Genomic DNA, 26,114 nt, shown 5'->3' with positions numbered 1-26,114 from the left:
AAGAAAACTGCTAAGAAGTGATCTCTACTGTATGGAAAGTATCAGCTTATTATTAGGCTTAGTGGCAAGAAAATGATGCTTTCCTGTTGGACTTGGCTGATTCATGAATCAGGATATAATTTGATGGCTTGTACCACATGTAGTTAAAGCGAATGTACCACTAAGTACATCGCTTTGTGTTTCTTACATGAACAGACCGGCGTCGATGTGGGGATTCCAGTGCCACAGTACTTTTTTTTAACCCAGTTCCTGTGCACGGCACTGGTCTATTCCCGAACACCGGTCCGGCATGAAGCACTGGGGGCAGGCCCGCCGACCCCCAGTGTGACACTCTCCCCTCTGTGATGTGGCTCAATTGATTCTAATGGACCGCGTCAAAGAGGGGAAGGGGTTTTGTCAAACTTGGGCCCAGTGCTTCATGCCGGGCCGGTGCTCAGGAATAGACTGTCGCTGTGTACAGGAACTGGGCGCTGGTTAAAAAAAAAAGCGCTGATGCCAGTCTGTTCATGTAAAAAACACAAAGTGATGTACCTAGTGATACATTTGCTGGGTTCACACTTTTGTTGGGGCTCCATTCAGGAAGCTTCATTGCAAGTTCTGTTTATTTTTCTGGATTTGATTGGACAAAAATCAAAACCTGCAGAATAAGTAGACACCAGACGGAAACCCAATGGACCCCATGGATGTCAATGAGGTCTCTCCTATATCCGCATCCATTAGTATCTGTTCTTAAACAAACCATCCTGCTCCGTTCTGATGTGCTGCATTGAGCCCCCCTGGCGGTAATATAACCTGGCCTAAGTATATGGAATGAGCTGTGCTGCTTCTTTCTTTAAAGTGATAACTGCAGGATGTTTTTTGGTGTTTAGAGATGTGAGAGAAGCCCCAAACGTTCTTAAAAAAAATGTGTTGGTCGTTTCCAGAAGAAACATTCCCTTTAATCTTGCAATTTTCTGTATTGATTGTAATTTTATTTTCATCATGAAAATGCTGCGTAAGCTATTGCCATGGTGTCATAGAGCAGAAGGAGCTGAGCGGATTAATATATATCTTTATAGGAAAAGATTGAGTATAACGTGTAATTTATTGATAGAAATCTCCGATGTTTTCATGCTAAAGAGTCCAGTCCATTGTGACTCCGCCCACTGGACTCCTTAACACGGAATGATCAGGGATTTCAATCAACATGTTACAAGTTATACAGAATCTTTTCCCACAAAGGTATATAGCAATCTGCTCAGCTCCGTCTGCTCTATAACATGATGGCAATAGATTAGATGGCATTGTCTTAGTGACCGGTTCCCTTTAACTGCATTACCACAAATGCTTTATAGCCAGGTGAAAATAGATGGCTTTTTCTTGCTTCACTAACTGCTATTATGCAACTTGAAGAAGAAATATTTTTGGGGGGCCTGAAAGAGGCCTGAAAAATGTGAAAAAAAACACATTCCATAAAATTTAAACTTTATGGTGAAAACAGCTCAAAAGAAGGACGTATGTCCAAGTTAATGAGGGATTGTTCTTGTACAAAAAGTCACTGGGAGAATTAATCGACCTGCACATACAGTACAATACTATTGCCCTTGGATTGTCCTTTTAAATGAGTAGTTAATATTTGATTACTTATACCCCCTCATGGTCTTAAAGGGGAACTCTAAAAATAATTTTAGTAAAGAAACAGTCGGCTTCCCCAACTGACTATCACTAGTGCTCCAAGCAGCAATGTTAGTAATATGTATCTGTGCTAGGATCTGGGCTTGTGCAGCCCTGCAGTTCCCCTCAGCAGAGAGGCCATGATGCCACTTTCTGCTGCCACTCAATGTAAGGGTACAAACACACACACCGTATATGCAGCGTATTTACTGCTGCGATACGCAGCAAATACGCAGCAGATACGCAGCAGATACGCAGCAGATTAGATCTAAATAACTGAACACAGCATCAAATCTGCACCATCAAATCTGCTGCGTATCTGCTGCGTATTTGCTGCGTATCTGCTGCATATACAGTGTGTGTGTTTGTACCCTAAAAATTTAAGTGAAAAACATTTGCATTCTGTTTAATAAAGTTATATAACTATTAAAGAAATGTTAAATAAATAAATTATTCCATGGAATAAAGGAGAAGTCCGGTGAAAACTTTTATTAAAGTATTGTATTGCCCCCCAAAAGTGATATAAATCACCAATATACACTTATTACAAGAAGTGCACATGAAGTGCTTTTTTCCCCTGCACTTACTACTGCATCAAGGCTTCACTTCCTGGATAACATGGTGATGTCACTTCCTGGATAAAATGGTGATGTCACGACCCGACTCCCATAGCTGTGCGGGCTGTGGCTGCTGGAGAGGATGATGGCAGAGGGACACTGAGGGACACAGGGCACTGGGGGGACACTGAGCATCCCTCTGCCATCATCCTCCCCAGCAACCACAGCCCGCACAGCTCTGGGAGTCGGGTCGTGACATCACCATTTTATCCAGGATGGGAAGCCTTGATGCAGTAGTAAGTGCAGGGAAAAAAGCCTTTTATGTGAATTTCCCGTAATAAGTGTATATTGGTAATTTGTATAAATTTTGTGGGGCAATACAATACTTTAAAAAAAAAAATTTCGCCAGACTTCTACTTTAAGGAGAAGTTCTTTACTGCTCTGTCCGTATCTACATAACAATGATGGTGCAGGTACAACAAACACTGACTAGTTCACCTTCAGTGTGAGACGTGGATGAAGGTGAAGACCCCCCCTTTAATGTTGTCTTCTCCCCCTTCCTCCTCTTTTTACACCGGGCCTTCCTCTCTTAGAAGGTAACTTTATTCAAACTTCAAAACACACAGAATCTCCTTAAATCAAAAGCATGATGAAAGAGAGAAAGCAGCAGCTCCATGTGCTAAACCATTTCATCTGTAGCCACGACCTCCGATCCGATCTTCCTTTTCTGCCGCTTGATTCTAACAACGTGGAGAATTTACATTTCGATCCAACACCCGGTTTATTGTGTAACTCGTACCGGCGTGATTGGCTTTTTTTTTTGTTTTTTTGTCGGAGGCGTTCAACATCTGTCTTTTGAATTTATTATATCAAACACCCCCTACCCCCCCTTATAAATAACCTTGGAACACTTTGCAAGAAACCAATTGTTTACTTGACTTTATACTCGCAGCCGCTTTCGGCGTTCCTGCCCGAACCTTTGCGGAGGAACTGCAGTACGTACGTGAAATGGCAGCAGTTCATGGAGAACAGCACAGATCTATGTAACACTTTCCAAACTTAATAACTCGCACAAAACATTTCCACTCCATCCCATAATGTATGATATTTGCTGCCATTAAGAAGTGGAGAAGGCTGCTGGCTGGGGGGATAAGCACAGTTCTGTGCACTAAGCAGATGTGCCACAGCAGGAGAACTGGATCCACTGTAGGGGCAGTGAGCTCACGCCTCACTTGCATCTCCAGCGCTGCCAAAGCTGGCTCTGTTTATTCAGCAATACATTCTGGAAAAGTCCTGGAGGAAGCAATTGCCGGCATGATATTTGTTTCATGGTGGTTTGAACATTATTGTTTTAAAGACGCCAAAAAAAGTTCTTTACACCTAATCAAATTCTGTTCCATAACTGTGCTTTCTTTTTTTTCTTTTTCTTTTTTTGTTACTGATTTAAGTTGGTTGCAAACTTTTATCGTTCTGGGAAAAAAAAAAAGGAGAATGATTAGCTGCTTAGCAGAAAAGGCTTTAAAATGAAGATTACAAAGTCGTAGTCCCGGTGATAAAATCAGCCTCTCGGGACTAGTTGTCGATGTGTGCGCGATTGGTAAACTCACACCGGGCGGTATTGCTGCGGATTTGACTGGCGCTTGCACAGGTGATATCCGCTGTGGAATAAAGTGGCCGACTGATGGATGAGATTTTATAATTAAAGAACTTTTCCACCTTGACATTCCAATGCAGTTCATTTGATTTAATTGCAGATTGGTCACGGATTTGAAGTTGTAAAATCGGCAGATTTTTCTAAATGCGTGATCAAATCTGCAGGAGCGGTAATTTATTGAGTAGAAATTAGTAATCTTACCAATCTCCTCTTATTCTCATGCTGCTGCTTCCCTTGTCCTCTGCCAATCATAAGGCTTGGTGAACAGAAACTGGCGGAGGACCAAGGAACAGTAGTGGATTATACTAGGGGCGTTTTGGGTGGCAGCCCGGGGCCCATGACCACCCAAAAAGACTTATACTTTCAATGGTGTACTGTCTCCTGGCTACACTTCTGCCATGATTTGCAAAAACATCACAGTTTTTTTATGGCAATTTTGCACAAATCAGGACATCATGACATTATCTATCCTGTACTATGAACGCCAGGCTAGTGCTGCCATAGTTACAGTGGGGTGGGGGTCCCAGGCTTGGTGAACAGCCCGGGGCCTATGGTAAAGTTAATCCGCCCCTGCCAAGGAAGCATTGACCGGGGAATGGTAATATTTTTTTTAATTGTAGATTAGGACTAGGGAACCTTGGCCCTCCATCTGTAGCAAAACTACAACTCCAATCATGCCTGGACAGCCAACGCTAAAACTTGTTGTAGATGATCTGGTTGATTCTGTAGTGGAAAATATGCACCAATTTGCATGAAGACCCTACGTATAGGACCCCTTATTTGTTACAGACCCCCATTAAGCTTCTATAGCTACCAAAAATAGCGATGAACCATAAGATTATACCACATTCGTATCTGAATGGGGCAGGGAGCAGAGCACCAAATCTTATATACATAGGCAAGGAAAAATTTGAAAAATTTAAACTTGATTAAAATAATTCCTAAACTTTATAATGGCAACAGTGCTGCATCCCATCGAGTGGCCGCAGCTCTCCCCGACATCTTAGATCAGTTATAAAGCCACAAGACTCTCCTCCTACTCCTGTTGGCTTGGGCCACAGCTTGCACTACACAGCAATGTCCTGTTGCCAAAGCATCTGGCGCTAGAAGATGAAGTCTGGCCCATCTGCTACAGTGCATTACCTGGATGTTGAGGCAAATACCTTTCCCATTTTTTTTTTTTTTTCAGCCGTATCCTGCTGCAGTTTTTATGGTTTGATGAAGCAGCTCCTGAGCAATCACTTTTCTTTTTTTTTAACTCTGATGTAAATTTATTTTCTCTTTCTATTGCACTTTTTACACGTTTATTGAATTTCTTTACTATCCCATGTGTTGGGAGTAGGTAAAGGAGTTGTTTTGAAATAACGGCCGTTTGCCATTAAATGACGGCCATCCACTCAACTTCAGCAGTGTGGGAACATTTCTGTGTTTTCAATCCACTCCTGGTTTTGGTTGCAAAATACTGACCAAGATTACACGGGGCGATTATTGTGCGGAAAATCATTAAATCGTACGAATTTAAACAATAATCGCCCTGTGTAATTGCAGCCAATGATGGAAAAATCATTCATGTGGCGTTGATCGCTGATTTAGATCTGACCCTATAATCATTGTTAATTGTTCGCTATTCGTTTGCTGTAATTCCGCATTCGTTCCCTGTAATTCCGCATTTGTTCACTAATCGTTCAGTGTAATTTCAAACCGTACCTTCTGCTGGGATCAAATGGAGCAAACGATCGTAGAAATAATCGTTGTAATGATTGTAACTAACAACTATCGTTCTATGTAAGGGCATATGCATACGGAGTAGTAGAAAAACTCCTTGCGGAATTCGCTGCATGTCCTCGCATGCTCCCGCTTCCCTCTCCACCGGCTCCATAGACTCCATTCTATGGTCGAGCGGATTCTGCTGTCCGCCCAAAGAATTGATTTGTCCTTTCTTTGGGTGGACGAGGAGCATATAATGGAGCCTCTGTGAAAGCCGGAACTCCAAGTGGGAGCATGGGGACGAGCGGCGGATTCTGCATGGAGTTTTCTGCGATAATTACTCCATGTGCATATGCCCTAATATTGTGAACGATTTCAGGTTAACGATAAATGATCTTATTTGCTATCGTTTATCGTTAAAAATCATTTTGTCAGTACGATTCTTAAAGGTAACTATTTCAAGGGCCCTTTAGCTGTTTATGCCTTTGTGGACCTCCGGTCAGGCCAGATCCACCTTTTACTGCTGTAAGCCAACCGGAGATTTCTTCATCTTCTCAGGGATCCATACATCTCAGAAACTAACAATTGGTTACCTCCTTGTTACCAGCTACCACTATCAGCACAGGTAGCCTCTGTTGGAACTGTTTAAACTATGTAGCGACCTCCAGGGTATCATCTTGTGTCAAAAAAAACCTGTGAGCTCCTAAAAGACTGCATATGTGGCACCACCACAAATTGCGACTAGTGCACCAGTGATGCCCCCAACAAGTCAGAACGTTATTACCTGTACATGTTTACTGACTACAGCTTGGTTCCTGATCCCGACCTTGCTCCTGTTCCACTCTTTGGACAGTTTGCCTGGTACTGCTTGCCTGACCCTTGCCTTCACCCCTGACTACACTCTAGGCTTGTCTCCCGGCATCCTGACTGGTATCCTGGTGATGACCCCCTTGGCTACGTTCCTGACTACACTACTACTGTCTCAGCGCTACTGTCACTATTCCTTGACTATTCTAGTGGTGTCTCTCATCATACTGAAGACTTTTCAGTGAAAATAAATCACAGTTTATGTTAACAGGACTTCACACGTTTCTTTCCATGCCGTTTGCTGTGCTCCACTTAAGCAAGGAATTGGTACGTAAGGGGGAAAAAAATGACGCCGCCTAATATATTCTTGACATAGCAATGAAAAATCAGCAACGTCTTGAAAGTGAGATGTCTGACTGGAGAAATGCAGTGAAGAAAAGGGAAAAAAAAATGTTTCCTAAGGGGGGGGGGGGGGTGTTTGGTGTCAGGAACAAGACGGAAAACGTGGTGTTGTTCTTGAGCTTAGATTTTTAGGGCCAAAACAGCACTTAGGACAGGGGTGGATCAGTGTGGCTTCCCAGGGTAATCCCCCTATACATACAAGCCTTGTGGCTCTATGGTCTGCCGCTGATCACTTGATCTGAGTCCTAATGACCTAATGAAGGAGATGTCATTCTTGAAATATTTGGACCTTCATCAAAGTATTGCAGTGTTTATCTGACTTATAGCATTAGGTGAAGCTAATCCGGTGTTCATGTACGGCCATAAATCAGGGGTTTTGTGACATGAAGATTTCGTCTGGTTGGGAGTATATTGGAGTGAAATACTGCAATTCAGTTACACAGAATAAGGGGATGTAATGGACACCTTTGCCATACTTTTCCCCATAGAAGCCTTTGTATCCATTAAACGCGTACAATGGTCTCTCCTCTTGAGATGTATGCCTCTGGCCCATACAAGAAAACGCATTGTGGAAAAGGCCTAAGATCTCCCTCTCCATCTTTGCACTGCCGCATATTATGTTCTAGACTACAAGTGGTTTTAGACGCAATTAGCATTTCTATAATTGGGTTATTTTAATTGGGAAAGTTTCTGTTTTTCCTGCAGGCGTAATGAACACAACATTAGCGTCTGGCAATCTCGGCTATTAGGCTGCGATGATGTAGATTCTCTTGTCTCGGTTCTGTCCACGTACTTACCTGACACAAAGAACCAGAAGTTATTATTATGCATTGTGGCTTCACAATTAGGAGTTTAGTTTCAGATGCAACTTAGAGGAAATAATTAGGACCCGGCTGATTAATTAAACCCAATCAGTGGATGAGGACGAGTCTCTTGGCAGACGCACACCCCACTCTGCCGCCCGGCAGCCATGTTTTGCTGGGTAGTGATTTTTCTAAAACTATGAATTCACTTGTTAACCCTTCAAACTCTTCGACAACAAAACAACAACGTAAAAGATGCTTTTTATTTAGTAAAGGTGTGAAATACTTCATTCTCACATTGCTCAGTGATGAACCATCTACAGAGTTATATGTAGAATTGACAGGTTTAAAGCGAATGTACCATTAGTTACATTCACTTTAATTTGGCCCATGGATAGATCGGCGCCGGCGAGGGGAAGCCGCTGCTGCGGTCCATTTTTTGAACCGTGGCCTGGTTCTGGGTTCTGGGCTGAAGCACTGGAGGCGGGCTGGCCCGCCCCCGATGGGCGGAATCCTCTGCCGGGCCACGATTCAAAAAATGGACCGCGACACCGGCTTCCCCTTGCCAACGCCGATCTATCCATGGGTCAAATTAAAGTGAATGTACCTGATGGTACATTCGCTTTAAGGGACTCTGTCAGCTGCTGTTTTGGTTCCAAACTGGTGACACTATTAGATGCTGTTAGGACAAGAAAACACATGGTACATTTCTAATATCTGTCTGTGCTTCTAGAATGTACAAAAATGCTTTATTCTTATATTTTTTTTCTTATTCTTTTTATTCTTCTTTTAATCTTTATTATTATTCTTTATATTTTATTCTCCAGCGCAAAGTATCAGAGAGGCGTTCCAAAGCCCCTGAAGTGCTGAGGTCTGTTATGTGTCCTCGGTCCCCCTCCCATCCTTATCTCGGCAGCTGGAAGCTGAGCCCTAAGCAGGAATGACCATAGGTTGGGGGGAAAAAACATGCCATCACATTACCAGGAAAGATTTTATATCTTTCCTGGTAAACAATGTAGGTTCCTATTGAAAAAGTTAAAATCTTAAAGGGGTTGTCCTTTGTGACACTCAGGCAATCGCTGCAGCCTCTACTTCTGTTCATCCTTGTATTGCCATTACTATTAGTAGTAGAGGAGCCACACACCACACCATTGTCTCCTTCACTTTATATGACTGTCAGTACCTTACACCACTACTACTAATACTGTGAACTGGTGAACATTGAAGAGGCTGCAGCGATCACCTGATCACCACATTTGGATTTGCAGTCACACCAACATAACATTGATGGCCTTTCCTGAGGGTATTCATTCATAATATAGGAACATTGTATGACTTTTTATCATAAAAAACCCCCCAAAACATTCTTTGCTGAAACTAGAATACACCTTTAGTGCTGTAATGTATGTACTTGGGCATTTCTCATTGACTTTGCTTTGATAGTGTATAATGATGTGGCTGGAGTTTGGTGTCAGACTTCGCAGTTGGTTATGTAACCTCCCAGCAGACATCTAGTCAAGGGTCGTGCTCCTTGTCAGCACATTGGCACGGATTACTGTACGGGCATCAATATTTTCATGCACCAGAGCTCTGAGGTGTCATCTGCTTTTCAGGATTCCCTTTTATCTCCAGCAAAAGCACTAGTTGCAGCAGCGTAGACGGCAGCATTAGTATCCGGCCTTCAGACTGCCGTCCTTTTCCAGTATTTGGGGTGTCTGACGTCTGTGCAGACTTCATAGCTGTTTATATTGCATACAGTCAGCAGCGGTATGACAATGGGCAGCATTCATAGATGGCTAGAATGCAAGAAAGCTGTTATTAAGGTCATAATAAACATTATTATGAGCGACAACCTGCTCCGACCGGATATCAATAATGATGCATAAACAGTGATCATTGGAAGATGTCCCAGGGACGCTGAATAGAGAATACACAATGGTACGACAAGCAAAGCGCTAGTTACACATACAACAAAGGGCGAAAGGTACAATAAAGCCAGGCAGACTCACTGGACGGAGGCAGAAAATCCTCAGCGGAAGCCATTCTTATGCTAACTCCACAGGATTCTTTTTTCCTTGCATATCACAGGATTTGCCTAGTGGTTTTGTTGTTTAGTCTGTTTGTTATATATTTTCTATACTCTAGTATCACGCATTCTGTAATGACATTTAAAGTTATGGGTGCATCTTCTATATATCAGTACTTCTGGCCCTAACCCACTGTATTAAAGGAATTGGAGTGGTGCCGAATATCCAAACCCTTCCATCAGAATGTAAGATATACCATAGAGGGGTAAAGTGCTTTTTATAAGGATTATCTGCATAAAATGGGATATTACAGCAATTATTGAATAGTTGCTCCTCGGGTATTAAGTAACATATGTTATAAGTCAGGGGTAAGGAACCTTGTCTTTCCAGCTGTTGCAAAAATACAACTCCCATCATGCCTGGACAGCCAAAGCTAAAGCTTTGGCTGTCCAGGCATGATGGGAGTTGTAGTTTTGCAACAGCTGGGAAGCCCAGGTTCCCTGCCCCTGCTATAAGTGATTCTGCAAACTTAACTTGCACCATATACATGTGATTCCTATCCCGTCCCAGAAGAAGGGATACAGTGACCACCAATCACGCTCACCGCAGTCTGTCCTGTGCTCAGGCTCTCAGTGTATATGCACGCCAAGGAAATCAGACATAACTTGCCACAGATTCCGTCGCTCGCCCCCTGCACACTCCCGCACTCTCCACCCGTCTTATAGACTCCATTCTATGGTCAGGCGGACTCCGGCATCCGCCCAAAGAATTGACACGACAATTCTTTGGGCAGACAGCAAAATCTGCCTGTGCATAGAATGGAGTCTATGGGACTAGTAAGTGGCGGAATCCGCTGCAAGATATCCGCGTGATTTCCTTAGTGTGCATATACACTAGGCGTGACTGTTGGGAAGAGGGCATGGAAAGTGTGATTGGAAGCTGCCCTGTTCATTGCGCCGTGACTAGATAGGCGTCACATGCATACGGCGTTCACACTTACCGGATCCACAGCAGATCCGCAGCAGATTTCATTTAAATAATTGAACACAGCATCAAATCTGCACCATCAAATCTGCTGCGGATCCTGTAGGTGTGAACGCACCCTTAGAAGTTATATTTTGTCTGTTGCTGCATTGCATACAAGATAGGAGAACAGGGTCAGAACACTGTTCTTCTCACCTGTCAGGTCATATGGGAAGGTGCATTCACATGGTGAGAAAAAACTGCATGCAGTCAGTGTAGTCTCTCAGATTTCTGATTGTGGACATTGGGGCTAACATAGTTTCTGCATGGAAACACTGCAATGATGTTTTTGGTTTATTTTTTTAATGCATGTTGGAATGATTCTTGGAAAAAGCACTAAAATCAATTGAATTTGCACTAAATGTTGCAGATTTTCTGTGTGGAATTTTTATGCTGTAAATCCTCTTTAAATACGTCAGGTGTGACCGCTTGCATTATAGACAGATATAATATGACAGAGTGAATGTGCCGTAAACATACACGGCATCCTGCAGGGGGCAGCACAAGGTAATCCAAAACATGCCCTGTCTCTTTTATCATCCCTATTGTGCAATGCACATGGTCACACGTATACCTCATCATGTTCATTTGGAGGAATCCAAGTTCTGTATCTGTTTATAACCTCCTGGGTAAATATATATCAATAGAAAGCAGACCGTAATGTGTGACATCCTCTAATACGTGCCTATTTTATGCCATTCTTTGATGTAAAGATTCAAGCTCCTAGGACAAAGGAAAGACCCTAGTATCCATTTCCTCCTGTACGGTCCTTTATCCCCTGACTGTGTTCTTTCCCTCATTTCCATGGTATTAGTCGTGAAGCCTCCTCCATCCCCCTCTCCCGGACGGAGCATGTCTGCGTGTAGAAATCTGAATAAGTAATCAGACTGCTCATTAGCCCCCCGCCGAGATGCTCAAACATTCACTTTGCTGTTTGTGAAGCAGAAAAAAAGGCCGCTGCATTAAAATTGATGCGTTATTAATCCCACTGTTTCAGAGCTAGCGGGCAGCGTATTTCCTCCGTCTCTGCCTCTCATCTGCCCGAGGCCAAACAGTGTGGTGCTCACTACTTCAGGGTGCTTTAACTTTCTCTTATTTATCGGCCTTGTGCAGTGAGTTGAGCGCGCGGCCGTCCTGCTGCTCCTTCCTAACTTGTCAGATTTCCATCCTCGGGGATGGCGGCAACCAATGTGCCAAACCAGCCTGCGACTTCCGCAGTGGTGCATTGAGAATCGGTATTTCCTGACATGTAATGGGGTGTTTTCCATGCCCGCTCCATTAATCTTCCGCTCAGACTTTAGCACAGAGCCTGTAAAATCCAGTTGTGAAGAGCTGTAAATATGACTTTGGATGTCATGGGTTGTTGGTACGCCGCTATATCTGGCTGCTTTCTGCCTTATTATTTATTTCTCCTCCTTTATGGATGCAGGGGGGGGGGGGCACAGTCTACATTCTTCCTATGTGAAACCGGGTTCATTTCGGAAGGTTGGAAAACCAAAGGAGGCCATTTCCATGCCATGGTGGGGGTATATTATAGGGAACCCGCTATGGTGGGCATGCAGGCCAATCTGGGGGTAGCTTTTTATACTGCAGATGGAGCTGAGCTGATTGATCTGTTGTTTTGTAGAAGAGGGTTCAGCTTAAAAGGATTTATCCACGATTTTTGAGGCCAGTTTAAACAGGCTGAAAATGGGGCAAATGAGCTTTCAAATGAACGCTCAACTGGCTGGTGAGCAATCAGCCGACAAATGAGGAAATGCATGTTCGTCAGCCCATCTAATCTTTTTTACTACCATTTAAATTGTTATCAGGACGTACATGATGTTAAAGGATGACGCAAAGGATCCAGTGATCGCGCGTTCAGTCTGGTCTGCAATTGATTGAGTTCCTATTGAGATTGGCATTCACTATCTTGCTGCCACCAGCCTGTGGTTGTTATATTTCTGTAGAGCAGGAGACGCTGAAGAAAAAGGTAATTATCTTACCTTCATCCTCAGCGCTCTATACCTGCAATCCTCTAGTCTAGTAATGTTAATGAAGCGGTTTAATGCATGGGGGGTGATACTACAGGCCTTGGTGCACTGATCCACCCCCCCCCCCCCCATTCGTGAATATTCATCAGGTGATGAGCAGCCAGATTGCTATCACTGTGGTGGTTCGGTCACCAAGGCCTGTAGTACCACCCCCAGTGCACCATTACTAGACTAGAGGATTGCAGGTATACAATGCTGAGGATGAAGGTAAGATAATTACCTTTTTCTTCAGCTTCTCCTGCTCTACAGAAATATAACAAGCACAGGCTGGTGGCAGCAGATAGTGAGTCCCAATCTCGATGGGCAGCATGAGTTCGGTCACCCCAGTGCCCCCAACCGACTAATTAACATTAATGATATGGAGATGACGTTAAGAAAATGACAGTCTCCTGCTCTTTGGGAATGTAACCATAGGTCTGAGTCATCTATCCTGCTGTTAGTTTCCCTTTAACTATTATGTGACAGCTGCAGTCCACAAGATGGGAATGGCCTTACAAAAAGTGTCTGTATAGCCCCAGCCTTGTATCCATTATAAGTAAGGGGCCTGAACTCCATACAGATGGCTCTTACCTTTATTCATATGAGATCTGTCCCGTTAATGTGTTAACCTCACAGAGGATTGTCTATAAGGGTTGTAAAGGGTTGTTGGCATTGGTTTGACCATATTCCACCAGTATACAGTATACATATCACATAAAAAAGTAAATTTTTTTTGTTTTACATTGGTATATGCTTTAGGGTGCCTTCACACGTACCGTATCCCTGCGTATTTATTGCACCGAACTCGCACAAAACTCGCATGAAAGTAGCTGCGTTTTTTGTGGTGTTGAACTCGCATGTGAGTTCAATAAAACATCCAATAAAAATCGCACGAAACGCAGCGGGAATACACATACATTGACTTGATAGTAAGCAGTATCGTTGCGGATTTATGTGCGAGAAACTCGCAGCGATAAATACACAGCGATTAGGTATGTGTGAAGGCACCCTTAGGGTAGCTAACACGTACCGGATCAGCAGTGTATTTCACGCTGCGAGTTTGCAGTGAAATCCGCTGCGGATCCTGTAGTGTGAAGCCCCTTTAACCCCCCCAGCGCCGGCAGCCCCGGCCCCAAGCATACATTACCTGCTCGGCGCCGCGGCTGTGTGAAGCTCCCGGCTCCCCTCGCTCCTCATCAGCCAATCAGTGCACGGTATGCGTGAAGCTACCCTTAATTTCTTAGAACTCGAAAGTGATCGGTATTTACTGATAGATTTAAGGCCTATTTATTTTCATTGGGACATTCATTCTATCCGTGGTTTTATGAACGTCCTATAGCGGACCGGAATTGAGGAATAGTTGGTCAATAGAAGTCTACGGGATTTGCATTTTTTGTGGATGTTACACATCCGTAAAGTCGGCAAAAAAATATGGATCACCTTAATTTAACTATCGCCTTCCGCAAAAAAAATAGGAATTGCGGATGCACTACTTTTGGACGATGATCGTAGACATAATATGCAGTCCTGAAAAAAACTAGTGAACATGTGAATGAGGCCTAAAGCAGGTGTGTTTCAGAAGTTTCTGCCCCTGACCACCATCTCCATACATCTATGCAGCAAAGATTTCCTGTGAGCTCCATCACGATGAGTGGGACAGTGAGGAAATATCTGCCATATGTGAATACACCCATAGCTCTTTATAAGTTGGACTCCAGATCTGTAAAGCCTAGGCTATAATCTATTCCAGAAAGAAACTTATTGGCCTGAAGACACTTATATTCCACACAAGCTTGTAACCTAGTCTCATTATTCCGTTGCATGAAAATATCCAGATCTCTCAAAGTTTATATATAGTATATAGAATGACTACGTATGGGCCGTGAATGCCCCCACCTGGTTGTCGCTCTTGTTCCTCTTTATCAGAATTACAACAACATGCTCTTTTTCTGCCATAAGCAACATGTTCCTCTTGGATATTTTACCTGGAAATAGCTTGTATTTCTCTTGCCAAGCTTCCTCCGTAGCTGGTCAGAGCGACCCCACAGCTGCTATAAATGTTGTGTACAGACACGTACCTGCGGCCCTGGGACTGGTACTGCTGGGATGATGGTGGCAGCCTTCCAGGATCTGGACTCTCTTTTGGAGGTCGCTTCCCACATGGAGAGTTTTCATACCTCCTGGATATTTGCTTCTCCGGATTTGTTCTGCGTTGCGGCCGTGTATACGGTCTCCCCCTCATTGAGTTTCTAAGGAATCATTATTTTGTAATATATTTTGAGCATTTCCGAGGGGTGGGGAAACTGCTGAGAGCTTTTTGCAGTTGTGCAAATGTGTACTCTAATAAATCCTCCCTCCTTCAGAGCGCAGGCACTCAGGAGTATTGGGAATGGCATTGATTTCCCAGAGAGACGCCCGCTCTGTCTCTTTCGCTATGTTTCCAGGCCATAGCTGGGGCCTCCCATGGAGATGAAGCGCTGTCAGCCCGGCTGTTAATTAGGCGTTGGGGGAAATGTTGGCTGATGGCTGTTTTAGCGGCCGCCCTGGAGCCTCGGGGCCAGTTTGCTGCAATGAATCAGCACATCTAAATGCACACCTGGAATTTTACACTGCGGGGCTCCGAGATGCAATTAATGATTCTGCTCCCAATCCTGGTTTTATTCTCTCTAATAAGAGCTGAAGAACACCTGACTTCTTATAAGGGTTGCAGAAGGGGCAGGTCAAGCTTCCCAGTCTGATATCATTGACTTCCTATGTGTTATTGACCACCGGAGTCAGAAGAAAGCTCAGTATTCCAGGTGATGGTCACATCCTCACAACTGGCTGACAGTACTTTTCAGCAAGTGCTGTGTACACTGGCAGCGGAGTTAGACGTTTTTATGATGAGAAAGCAAGATTATAGTTAAAGGGAACACTTGTATTACATAGCTGGGAGCAGGTAAAAGAGGCTGTAATGACACCAACTGGTCACTAGATGGCAGAACTGGACTCCACTAATGGCAGTCTTTTTACTGGGTACTAACTCTCAGTGCTATGGTAACCCTGAAGCTTACTCTAGAGCAGGGGTACTCAACAACTTTTAATGAAGGTCCACTTACTAGGGTCTATTGTCAGGTGAAGGTCCGAGCTGACACATCAGTAGTAAACGTGTTTTGTTACTGTTGACAAATGTTGTTGAACTATTTACATACAGAATTGATGCTTATTAGTGGTAAAACTGGCATTTTTTTTCCCTCTCACTAGCCCTTCTATAGCCCCCTTGTGCACTCCCCCAGTAGTATATAGCCTCCTTGTGCACTCCCCCAGTAGTATATAGCCTCCTTGTGCACTCCCCCAGTAGTATATAGCCCCCTTGTTGCTCCCCCAGTAGTATATAGACCCCTGTGTGCTCCCCCAGTAGTATATAGACCCCCTGTGCACTCCCCCAGTAATATATAGCCCCCCCAGTAGAATATAGCCCCCCTGTGCACTATTTTCGTAGCATAAGGCATAGTTTTTGGAACATGAAGTAATTTACAAATATGTTAGAAATCACCAAGATTATGATACAGAGGGACATTGTTTGAAATGACAGCGACTATTTAGGGCCATTTTATGAGACAACTGTTAAATTCAGTATAGAAGAGGGAATGCTGGAAGTCAGAGATATGGTTGGCTGTGATATTGAGGTAGAGGGATGGTTGGCTGTGATGTGGAGGTAAAGGTAAGGTTGGCTGTGATGTGGAGGTAGAGGGATGGTTGGCTGTGATGTGGAGATACAGGTATGGTTGGCTGTGATGTGGAGGTAGAGGGATGGGTGGCTGTGATGTGGAGGTAGAGGGATGGTTGGCTGTGATGTGGAGGTAGAGGGATGGGTGGCTGTGATGTGGAGGTAGAGGGATGGTTGGCTGTGATGTGGAGGTAGAGGGATGGTTGGCTGTGATGTGGAGGTAAAGGTAAGGTTGGCTGTGATGTGGAGGTAGAGGGATGGTTGGCTGTGATGTGGAGGTAGAGGGATGGTTGGCTGTGATGTGGAGGTAGAGGGATGGGTGGCTGTGATGTGGAGGTAGAGGGATGGTTGGCTGTGATGTGGAGGTAGAGGGATGGTTGGCTGTGATGTGGAGATACAGGTATGGTTGGCTGTGATGTGGAGGTAGAGGGATGGCTTGCTGTGATGTGGAGGTAGAGAGATGGTTGGCTGTGATGTGGAGGTAGAGGGATGGGTGGCTGTGATGTGGAGGTAGAGGGATGGTTGGCTGTGATGTGGAGGTAGAGGGATGGGTGGCTGTGATGTGGAGGTAGAGGGATGGGTGGCTGTGATGTGGAGGTATGGTTGGCTGTGATGTGGAGGTAGAGGGATGGTTTGCTGTGATGTGGAGGTAGAGGGATGGGTGGCTGTGATGTGGAGGTAGAGGGATGGTTGGCTGTGATGTGGAGGTAGAGGGATGGTTGGCTGTTATATGGAGGTAGAGGGATGGTTGGCTGTGATGTGGAGATACAGGGATGGTTGGCTGTGATGTGGAGGTAGAGGGATGGTTGGCTGTTATATGGAGGTAGAGGGATGGTTGGCTGTGATGTGGAGGTAGAGGGATGGTTTGCTGTGATGTGGAGGTAGAGGGATGGTTTGCTGTGATGTGGAGGTAGAGGGATGGGTGGCTGTGATGTGGAGGTAGAGGGATGGGTGGCTGTGATGTGGAGGTAGAGGGATGGTTGGCTGTGATGTGGAGGTAGAGGGATGGTTGGCTGTTATATGGAGGTAGAGCCAAGGTTTGCTGTGTGTAGAGGTAGAGGGATGGGTGGCTGTTATATGGAGGTAGAGCCAAGGTTTGCTGTGTGTAGAGGTAGAGGGATGGTTGGCTGTGATGTGGAGGTAGAGGGATGGGTGGCTGTGATGTGGAGGTAGAGGGATGGGTGGCTGTGATGTGGAGGTAGAGGGATGGTTGGCTGTGATGTGGAGGTAGAGGGATGGTTGGCTGTGATGTGGAGGTAGAGGGATGGTTGGCTGTGATGTGGAGGTAGAGGGATGGTTGGCTGTGATGTGGAGGTAGAGGGATGGTTGGCTGTGATGTGGAGATACAGGTATGGTTGGCTGTGATGTGGAGGTAGAGGGATGGCTTGCTGTGATGTGGAGGTAGAGAGATGGTTGGCTGTGATGTGGAGGTAGAGGGATGGGTGGCTGTGATGTGGAGGTAGAGGGATGGGTGGCTGTGATGTGGAGGTAGAGGGATGGGTGGCTGTGATGTGGAGGTATGGTTGGCTGTGATGTGGAGGTAGAGGGATGGTTTGCTGTGATGTGGAGGTAGAGGGATGGGTGGCTGTGATGTGGAGGTAGAGGGATGGTTGGCTGTGATGTGGAGGTAGAGGGATGGTTGGCTGTTATATGGAGGTAGAGGGATGGTTGGCTGTGATGTGGAGATACAGGGATGGTTGGCTGTGATGTGGAGGTAGAGGGATGGTTGGCTGTTATATGGAGGTAGAGGGATGGTTGGCTGTGATGTGGAGGTAGAGGGATGGTTTGCTGTGATGTGGAGGTAGAGGGATGGTTTGCTGTGATGTGGAGGTAGAGGGATGGGTGGCTGTGATGTGGAGGTAGAGGGATGGGTGGCTGTGATGTGGAGGTAGAGGGATGGTTGGCTGTGATGTGGAGGTAGAGGGATGGTTGGCTGTTATATGGAGGTAGAGCCAAGGTTTGCTGTGTGTAGAGGTAGAGGGATGGGTGGCTGTTATATGGAGGTAGAGCCAAGGTTTGCTGTGTGTAGAGGTAGAGGGATGGGTGGCTGTTATATGGAGGTAGAGCCAAGGTTTGCTGTGTGTAGAGGTAGAGGGATGGTTGGCTGTGATGTGGAGGTAGAGGGATGGGTGGCTGTGATGTGGAGGTAGAGGGATGGGTGGCTGTGATGTGGAGGTAGAGGGATGGTTGGCTGTGATGTGGAGGTAGAGGGATGGGTGGCTGTGATGTGGAGGTAGAGGCATGGTTTGCTGTGATGTGGAGGTAGAGGGATGGGTGGCTGTGATGTGGAGGTAGAGGGATGGTTGGCTGTGTGTAGAGGTAGAGGGATGGGTGGCTGTGATGTGGAGGTAGAGGGATGGTTTGCTGTGATGTGGAGGTAGAGGGATGGGTGGCTGTGATGTGGAGGTAGAGGGATGGTTGGCTGTGATGTGGAGGTAGAGGGATGGTTGGCTGTGATGTGGAGGTAGAGGGATGGTTGGCTGTGATGTGGAGGTAGAGGGATGGGTGGCTGTGATGTGGAGGTAGAGGGATGGGTGGCTGTGATGTGGAGGTAGAGGGATGGGTGGCTGTGATGTGGAGGTAGAGGGATGGTTGGCTGTTATATGGAGGTAGAGGGATGGTTGGCTGTTATATGGAGGTAGAGCCAAGATTTGCTGTGGGTAGAGGTAAGCTTTATGCATGGAGGCTGCAGAGTTTCTCTGTACATCTGAGCTCTATGTAGTGACATGACATTTGGAGCCTCATTAAGGCGATTACACACCACAACCTTTCCTCACATTGTTGCAGTGAAGAATTGGAAGCTTTTCCATCAGATTGGTGCTGTGTAATCTCCATAATCCTGTGTGAATTCCTGTGCAATCATTAGTAACACTACGGTATGAGGAGAGATGGCAGATTTTGGTGCAGTTAGAGGTTCCTATTTCAGCAGTATATGTAGAGGCGCTTGGCCAGGGGATGATCATTTGTAATGTGTGTTGACAGAGTGTTGTTACATTGCTGGTTTCAGCAGCTTTGCTTACACCGGGGAGGGATAACACAAAGCCAAACGTCTGCATCCTGAGCCTCTGTGCACAGTGCGCAGGCCTCCTGACACCGCACTCCATGCGCTGACCTCACTCAGCTCCTGGCAACCGAGGAGTTTGCTATGGCTTCAGTCTTCAAGTCTTCACCTTTAGAGATGTGTGTAGAAAATAAGCTCAGAATGAGCTCCGCCGGGACCCTGCCAGAAAAGGCAACTGCAAACGCCGAGCTCATTGAAATGACTGCCAATGTTTTCAGCTTGGGCCACGGCTGTGACTGGCATGCATCTGTTTGTGGAAACTTTTCATGTGGTCATAATGAGTACTAATGGTTCTGGAAACGTTCTTGGTTTTTATTGATGTCGTAACCTTTGGTGTTTTTGAAGAGCAGTGAGGGATTTGGATCTGAAGACCGTACTTATTCCGCAGAACATGCGGCCGCTGCTGGTCTGTGCTTTTTGGCGCCATGGCCAATGGCAAAATCCTAATGTAAGGATTAGGGTAAAGTTAAATGGGGTGAATCTAATGTGGGGTTTCCCATGTGAAATTTGCACAAAAAAAAACAAAACTAACAAACAAGTGCACATGCACCATATTTAAACACTATGGGGGAGATTTATCAGACATGGTGTATGGCCCTAGCAACCAATCAGATTCCTCTTTTCATTCCTCACAGACTCTTTGGAAAATGAAAGCCAGTTTCACTTTACACCATGTTTGATAAAACTCTCTATCCATACAGTAGAAAAATTGTTAGAAAATTTGTAAGAAAAATCGTTATTGCGATCGTTTTTAAGATCGCTTAAGTCCATCTTTTACATAGGGTGAATCTTTGAAAGACTGTATACATGAAACAATCTGGGAATTTTTAGCGAACGACGATTTGAGAACATGTTGAAAGATCAAAATGAACGATTTCTCGCTCGTCGCTTGATCGTTAGCTGTGTTTACGATTATCGATTAATTATCAAACGATTATCGCTCAAATGCGATCGTTATGGCGAAAATTCGAAAGATAATCGTTCTGTGTAAACGCAGCATAAGTCATCATGGTTTACATCTGATAGCAGAAGTAAATCTTGGCAGAAATCTCCAGAGCAGGTGTGGATTTCTGTGCCCACTGAGCAAGATGAATGGCAGCAGGGCTTTATTTAAAGGGAACCTCCAGCAAAAAATTCAAATCAACTGGTATCAGAAAGTTATATAGATTTGTAATTTACTTCTATAAAATCTCAAGTCTTCCCATGCTTATCAGCTGCTGCATGCCCTGTCTGACACAGTGCTCTCTGCTGCCACCTCTGTCCATGTCAGGAACTGTCCAGAGCAGGAGAGGTTTTCAATGGGGTTTTTGCCACTGCTCTGGACAGTTCCTGACATGGACAGAGGTGGCAGCAGAGAGCACTGTGTCAGACTTTAACCCTCTCCCACCGCTGCACTGTAAATTAACGTCGCTGCAGCCCATGCCTGATGCTGTAGCGACGTTAATTTACACCGCGGGATGACACAGGCGCAGGAGCTGCGTCTGTGTCATCAATGGTGGGTCCTGGTTATCAGTGATAACCGGAAACCCACCGCAACTCTCAGCACCGGAGCGGCGGTACGGTGCTGAGAGTTAACCCTATAGCGTCTATAGGGCTTCTGACAGAGAATTCTCCCTCTACAGAGGGAGAATTCTCTGTCCGCTGTCCATCGCGGCTCTGCAAAGAGATCGCAGAGCCCCGATGGTAGACATGGAAACAGCAAGCCTGAGGCTTCCGGTTTCCTGGCTACGGAGGCCAGCGGAGGGAGGGAGAGAAGGCTGGGCGCGCGGGTTACGCGCTTGTGAGCTTTGCCCCCTCCCCTCTCTCCCCTGCCGCTGTCACAAGAATGTAACAGCGGCAGGGGACAGAGGAGAGGGGGCAGATGTCCTAAAACAACCTGGGCATTGAAAGGTTAAAAGAATACACCACTTCCTGTAGGACATACAGCAGCTGATAAGTATTTAAAGATTTTTTTTAAAAGAAGTATATTACAAATCTGTATAACTTTCTGATACCAGTTTTTTTTAATGAAAGTTTTTTTGCCTTCTGGCGTACAAGTACTGTGGTCTTAATAAATGGCCCACAAAACGTGTAGGGGGCATGACCTAACGTAACATGCACCGAATATTGCTATACCACCAACAGGTGGCGTAAGGTTAGACTAAAATGTCGGTGCACAAAATGTATTAAACAGCGTGAGAAATGTCTGGTCCACAGTTACATTCTCTAAGACTTTGATACAACGAGTAAATCTGCCCCATTGATTTTCAGGAGACTGTTTAATGCAGCGTGGGGAAAAAAGTGTAAATTGTATCCATCTAAATGTTTCCTAGGAATGGCATATATTATGGAAGTGTTGCACGTGTGAGAAAACAGACGACAGTGCTGCTAGTGCTTTATGGATCATGTAGCAGATTAAGCAAGTCATCTCTCCTGTAATAACAGGACATCTATCACTTAGCGTTAAGTTATGGAACGCCCTGAAGGTGCGATACATGTGCAAATAAACTTTCTTTCTATATCTGGGTAGGTTAGAACCATTGGAATTGCTGTTTGACGTGTCACAGTCAGGATATAAGTATGTGCAACATGCCCAGGGGTAGTTAGAATAGCTGGCCCGGGGTCCAGGTATGCTGTAAGCTACTCGCTTAGGATCCATTGACACCACCTTTCTGGCCTTCTGTCCCGTCTCTATGGGCTTCATATAAGAAAGCTGTGAAAACAGGAAAAATAAATAAAAAATATTTAAAAAAAGGAATAAATAGAGTCTCTATTGGACTCTGACTCATTAAAGGGGTTGATTTTGTTTAAAATGTTTTTCTTTCTAAACAACTGGTACCAGAAAGTGCCAGAGATTTGTAATTTATTTCAATTACAAAATCTCCAGTCTTCCAGTACATATCAGCTGCTGTATGTCCTACAGGAAGTGGTGTACTGTATTCTTTCCAGTCTGACACAGTGCTCTCTGCTGCCACTTCTGTCCATGTCAGGAACTGTCCAGAGCAGGAGAGGTTTTCTATGGGGATTTGCTACTGCTCTGGACAGTTCCTGACATGGACAGAGGTGGCAGCAGAGAGCACTGTGTCCGACTGGAGAGAATATACCACTTCCTGTAGGACGTACAGCAGCTGATAAGTACTGGAAGACTGGAGATTTTTTTTAATAGTAGTGAATTACAAATCTCTGGTACCAGTTGATTTAAAAGTAAAAAAAATTGGTGAACAACCCCTTAAAAGCAGGGATAGGAAACCTTCGACCCTAAAGCTGTTGCGAGACTCTCTGACATGGCTCTTCTCCCCACAGCATCCCTTTCACATAACTGAGTGAGCCACCACATGTCTGCAGTATGTCTTTCTCATAGAGGTTAGTGATGTGCACCATCTATGTTAGATGTCGAGTACATTTCTATCTACAGATAATTCCAATTTTTCTTCATCGTGTAATTTTTGCATTTGTCTTTACTATATATAGTTTATTCCAGATACTTATTCACAGACCATTGTCCTTTCTGTCTTGATAGGTGCATGGAGTAATCCTCGGAGCATCGACTTCGCACAGACCACTAAGAAGTATATAGCAGACATTCCCAGCTCTTCTGCTTCCAGAGACACTCTGCACGGTACAAGGCATATGTTTACTATTGCATTCACTGACAATGCTGCGCTACCTTTCATAGTATTGATTCTTATAGAACAAAAACATCTATTTTTGGTATTCTGGCTAGTATGTTATATATAAAAATGTGAGGAAACAGAGAGAGAACAATATTCGTTTCTTTCTCTCTTGTTCCGCCTCAGCCGATGATAAGCTGAACAGTACACTTGCCGAACCCCAGACACAAGAAGCGCTGTGTAATAAGACTGGCTGCGAGAGAACTGTGGTGGTGCGGTGGGGGGTGCGGGTTGGAGCGTGAAATATTGGTTATTTTTTATAGTAAATTTTGAATTAAAATAGCTGGGTCCCCTGTTAACTATGACTCTGGAGGACTGGATTGTCATGAATAACAAGAATTTGTCTGCTATTCTGTCTTCTCCTGCCTAGTAGTCTGTATGAGGCAATTGATTTGCAAACATTCAACAGTTGATCTATTACTCTGGATGAGTTAAAAAAGAAGTCTGGAGAATATGATAATTTTCTAGCAAGCAGGGGCAGAAGGAACATAATAAACAGTCAATACTTACCTCTCCCCGTGGCTCCGCAGCACTGGCTCACCGTTACGGTACTCAATTTGGCACCTGGATATTCTGCAGTAACGTCACCACTGATGATGGATTCCATGCTCAGGCAGTCAGTGACTGGGGAGGGACACTGCTGCAGTCACTGATTGGCTTAGAGGGCAATCCATCAGCCAGTTGTGATTGTGTGACGAGTTCCAGCAGGGGTCTGTGACACGGTGCTGCGGAGGCACAGGGAGAGGTAAGTAGTGCTTCTTTATTATGTTCCTACCTACCTGCTAGAAAATGATCAGTTCTCCTTTACTCTTGACTGCCAAGTTGGATTTAGCATGGAGTTCCTATTGGTTAACCCTTTTTGTTGTTTTTATATGCCTTGCTTGTGCAGTTCTGTGTAGATTAAAGTTTTTGCTCTGTGAATCTGTGTGTCCTTGGATCAGTCCTAGATTTTCAGTTCTTTGTGTAATCTTGATATTTGTATGTAGAAGTTGCTGCTGTTTTACTGTTCATCTTGTTTACAGTATTTGTAAGTTTCAGGGTTTTTTTCTTGTTGTTGTAGGTTTTAGTGATTTGTTGATGATTTTGTTAGGGAGAGTTAATTGAAGGTTTCCATAGGAACACTGCAGGAACGGAGAGCGTTAAACTGTCTTGTGTTAAGGTCCTATTATACGGAGAGATTATCTGCCAAGTCAGGTGGATATCTCCCTATGTAATAGAGTCAGCGATCAGCAGACAAGCAAGCAAACGCACTTGTTGGCTTATCTTTGTCTTTAAAGCGACTCTGTACCCACAATCTGACCGCCCCCCCCCCCCAACCACTTGTACCTTTGGATAGCTGCTTTGAATCCAAGATCTGTCCTGGGTCCGTTTGGCAGGTGATGCAGTTATTGTCCTAAAAAACAACTTTAACACTTGCAGCCCTGTGTCAAATTGGAGTGGCCTAGAGTGTGTGTGCCCTAGGCTTGCAACGCCTCTCCGTCCCTCCTCCACACCCTCTTCATCATTGGGAATGCCCCTAGAACAATTTCTCCTATTCATTACCTGTCTGAACACTGCACATGTGCTGAATCGCTAATTTGCAGTGTTCAGACAGGTGAGGAATAGGAAAAATCCTGCCTAGGGCATTCCTAATGATGACAAGGTGTGGAGGAGGGACGGAGAGGCAGTGCAGGCCTAGGGCACGGGTACTCTAGGCCACTCCAATTTGACACAGGGATGCAAGTTTAAAAGTTGTTTTTTAGGACAATAACCGCATCACCTGCCGAATGGACCCCAGGACAGATCTTGGATTATAAGCCGCTAACTCACGGTGCAAGCGGTTTGGGGGGGGGGGGGGGGAGGTTGTGGCTACAGTTGCATGTCAAGTGTTAAATGGCTGCTGGACGTGCATTTCTGTATGTAATAGGGGATGTGCGGACAAAGGCTGATTAAAGGACTGTATAAACATCTCTAGCGATGTTCATGCAGTTCTGGCTGCAAGATTATTGAGTCGTCTCTGCAAACAAGCGCTGATCTAGCAGACAGCGGGTCGGACCATCTAATATGCCTTTTAGGTTCAAGTGTAGCAGAAGATCTAAGGAAAATATTAGTGACAGTTATAGTCAGTCCTGGCATTTGTCCCTGTTTGTCATCTTCAGCTTCATTCCTAACTACATCAAACTCCATCATTATCATCCACTCCATCTTCCTGTCATCTATTGGCAAGTTCCTATTCTTCTTATTGTTACCTGCCAGCATTGGCATTATTGATATATGTATAATGTTATGTGTGTTTCTTTTATGACTGTCTGCTTGGCATATTACTTGGTCCTACTGTAAGTCCTGGTGGTATCTGAGTGCAGAGTGCAAAAGCTAGGACCCAAGAATGGTGAACCCAGTTCTGCCATCTAGTGTCCTGCTGGCATTATTACATAACCATTTCTGGTAATACTTGAAATGCACTGAAAAAGTTTAGAACTGTAGGAAAGCTGATATCCTAGAGCCTGGTGCACCATAGCTACTTCATGTATTACCTTGGTATGTATAGACAATAAGCTACCTGTATGAGCTCCTTGTCAGACAGGCTCTTTGTCGCCCTACCATCTTTATGATCAGATCAGAGTTCATTGTAAGACACAATGAAGATGTATACATTTACATTCAATGGCCACGTCTCTGAAGCGAGAATTCTGCCTCATCAGCGCTTCTCCGATTCATCCAAACTGGTCTGATCTCTTTCCAAGAAGCCCTAAACATTCTCTGACTTCTATTATGCAAAGTCCACTTCTCTATAGATCTAAATGAGCCTCCTATCTGCACATAGTGACGGCCCCACTGACCGCGCTCTAACCGCGGTCCCCGTCCATGCTTTGGTTATCAAAGGACGGCTGAGAGGTGAGCAATACGGGAGAAGCTTCAGCCCACTCATAATGATTTCTTATATAATGTATAGAACTAAGGAAGGGGCAAAAATAGCTTTTATAATTTAGACTTTCTTCTGCTTTCAATGCGACCTCTTTAGCATCATCACAGCAAAAGATCAACCACATAGTATAGAAAATGGCGCGCA

The 26,114-nt window shown here is 44.8% G+C and overlaps 1 protein-coding gene across 10 annotated transcripts in view; it reads left to right on the top strand.

The window, feature by feature from the left end:
- The window catches only part of PKNOX2 (PBX/knotted 1 homeobox 2), a 316,712-nt gene that overhangs the window by 182,479 nt on the left and 108,119 nt on the right, over nt 1-26,114 (top strand). For all 10 annotated transcript variants that reach the window (XM_069947893.1, XM_069947896.1, XM_069947897.1 and 7 more), the window contains one exon: nt 22,915-23,013. The gene's annotated coding sequence lies outside the window, so the exon portion shown is untranslated. The remainder of the gene's footprint in view (nt 1-22,914; nt 23,014-26,114) is intronic.

The sequence above is a fragment of the Dendropsophus ebraccatus genome, chromosome 12 (genome assembly GCF_027789765.1).
Source record: "Dendropsophus ebraccatus isolate aDenEbr1 chromosome 12, aDenEbr1.pat, whole genome shotgun sequence".
NCBI lineage: Eukaryota > Metazoa > Chordata > Amphibia > Anura > Hylidae > Dendropsophus > Dendropsophus ebraccatus.
This window is presented reverse-complemented; position numbering and strand designations above follow the sequence as displayed.